The sequence below is a fragment of the Aristolochia californica genome, unplaced genomic scaffold, assembly GCF_029961685.1.
Source record: "Aristolochia californica isolate CCGP_79_NKW_82.1479 unplaced genomic scaffold, dmAriCali1.0.hap1 SCAF_1, whole genome shotgun sequence".
Lineage (NCBI taxonomy): Eukaryota > Viridiplantae > Streptophyta > Magnoliopsida > Piperales > Aristolochiaceae > Aristolochia > Aristolochia californica.
The window spans coordinates 52,141,636-52,144,823 of NW_027181770.1; positions in this window are offsets into that span (position 1 = coordinate 52,141,636).

Sequence of the window (3,188 nt, forward strand, 5' to 3'; positions counted from 1 at the left end):
TAGGATCCTCCACGTTGAGGTGATACAAAAAAAGGTTTATAAAGATCTCACGCAAGTTATTCATGAAGGAAGGAATCTAACCATGAAGAGATAACTTATTCCTGGTTGTTATTTACACATTTTCTTTTCTATATGCAGAGTTTTTGATATTTGGATTACATGAAGAAAATATGACTTCCACATGATAAGTTGTGAACGTTATTTTTTGGTGCTAAGAAGATGTTATAATATTGGTCTTCTTGTAGCTAAATTACATGTTTGATCAAGATCGATTGTTACAAGTTTTTGCTATCAAGATTGATTATCTAAGAAGATGATGTTTATGTGATGGGAATGATTTGAGCTTCAGTTGATACTTGTATGAGACTTGGCTCTATTCCCTAATGTTCAAGATCCTTTCTTTGGTGATTTGGATTCAAGACAAGTTTTTTATGTACTCGAATTAGTCTACAAAGTATGAGACAAGTTCTCTCTTTGAATTTTTTCGAGTTAAAGTGATTGATAATGTGTTATTTGAAAGTTAGTATTTCCTTCTATAAGATGAGATTTGTAAGTGATCTTATTTGCTAAAATGATTTCAAAGAAAGTCCAAAAGTTGTGGTTTTTAAGTGATTAGCCACGATTTTGGAATTTTGGGTTAAGGCATGAGTTTTTCACTTTATCCTCTTGAGTTTTGCTTTAAGGTTATAAGAGGATTTGATTTATTAATGGATGGTGATTCACTTGACATAGGCACAAATTTTTGGCTGATGTAGTGCCTGATTTTGTGAATAAGATACTCTATCTCAATTTGAAAGTGGTTGATTTGGTACAAGAATTCTTCAAGTTTGAATTAGTGGATATTTTTTTAGTTAATTTGGTACAAGATTATCTCCTCATTTTCGGCTAGGATATCTTTCTCAAGTTTGAAATCGTGAAGTACTTTGAAAGAGGACTTTAGTTGATTGAAATTCTAAATTTGAATGTAAGCATTCGGATTGTTATTCAAATTTGGAATGCATTGGAAATTCTCTCCCCTTGGCAGCCTATGCATGACTTTAAGTGACTTCTCTTAGCCATGCCAACTCGGTTTTACTCACTCTTAAATTTGGAAATTGTATAATTGGATCTTGAGTGTGATTTAGTACCATATCCTCTTCTTTTTTTTGCTTTGCTAAGCATTTGTTTGATTTAAGATGGCTAAAGGAAATACAAGTAGTAAAAGTGACATACTCAAAATTACTATTATTCCCTAAAGAGGATTGTCCAATTATCCTAGTTGGTCTCAATCGGTTAAAAAGTTTTTTGTTACTCGAGACCTTTTGGGTCACTTAACCAAGCCTTCTTCACAAATTTATGAAGAAGATCCATCCTATGTAAAGTGGGTTAAGGATGACAATTTGGTGATTAGTTGGCTTATTAATAGAATGGAAGAACATGTAGTCAACAATTTTGTTCACTTAGAAACAACCAAACACATTTTGGACACTTATATAGAGTTATATTCTAGTACGGAGAATTTACAGCAGTTATATGATGTATTACAAAACATGTTTAATACCAAGCAAGGGGACTATCTTCATGAATATTTGGCTCGATTTCGCAGTATAATACATGAGTGGAAGATCACTCGACCAAACTCCACGACATCTTGGTTCAAGAAAAACAAAGGGAAGCTTTAGTGGGAGCCATTTGTTTGACAAATATCAAACCTTACCTTGAAGTTGCCAAGAATCAACTTCTTAGCTCTTCCACACTTCCATCTTTTGATGATATAAGTGCCACTTTACTATGAATTCCAGATACTTCTCTCACCTCAAATAATGATGTCACATCTACTATGTATTTAGGTAATAGAGGTGCCTCATCCTCCAACCGAGGCCGCAGTAGAAATTATAAAGGAGGATGAACGAGAGGTGGTAGAAGTGGTTCTAGCCCTTCTTGCACAGAGACTTAGGTATGTACTTATTGTGGTGGTCAAAACCACATTGTGGAGACTTGTTGGAAGTTCCATGGTAAACCGGAATGGGCCACGGCTACTCCAGCCTCTGTTATCAATGGCAAACTGGAAGACAAGGCTGACTCGCAAACGGGAAAGATGACCCTCACTCATGAGGATTACAAATTTTTTCAGAAAATAAAATCTTTAATGGTGTCTTCCCTTACGCGTTCTCTCACTGCGGTTGCCACCATTGCTTCATGTATGCTTTCTTCTACTTCCTCCTCTTCATCTTTGATAATAGACTCCAAGGCCTCCGACCACCTCACAGGTAATAAGCATATATTATGATCTTTATTTCTATGTGTTCCTGATAAGTTTATTACTATAGCTAATGGATCCCAAACCAAAGTCCTTGGCAAGGATTATATTCCTTTATACCTTCTATTCCACTTCATGATGTCCTATGTGTTCCTCAATTTCCTTTAAACTTACTCTCTGTATGTTAACTTGCCAAACATCTTAATTGCTCCATCACATTCTCACCATGTTCTTGTGTTTTCAGGATCTAACGGCAAAGTGGGTGATTGGTAGGGGGTTTGTATTACTTGGACTTGCCTCCTTTAGTTGCAATTTCATCCTCTCCATTCGAGGCACACTTATGGCACAACCAGCTTGGCCATCCTTTTACATATTCTCTTTGGCATTTATTTCCTTCCTTAAAGTTTTTGTCTACTTTAAATTGTGAAGTTTGTTAGTTAAGCAAACACCAAATGAGTGCATATTTTCCTCGCTCTACAAATAAGTGTGTTGCTTCTTTCTCTTTAGTACATTCTGATGTATACCTTTGAGTGTCTCAAACATTTCACAAGCTAAATACTTTGTTACCTTTGTTGATGATTTTACCCGGGTTACTTGGTTATTTTTATTTAAAGAGAGATCTCAATTTTTTGTATATTTAAGTCTTTTCATTCTGTGGCGCTAACTCTGTTTGGCAAAAAAAATTAAGTATTTTGGTCTAATAATGCTAAAAAGTTCTTTTGAAAGATTTATAGGATGGATTAGAAAGATTTTTCTTTCAATTTGACTAAATTTTGAGGAATAAATGATTTTTTTTATACAAAGACTATCTTAGTGAAAGAAAAAAGCATTTTTCTTCTTATTGTTGTCAACAACAATCATATAGTGTCACCGTGAAGATCTTTAATAGATCAAATCAGACCATCAGTAAATATTTTAATAGAGTGCTAGATGTTATTTTCATATTATA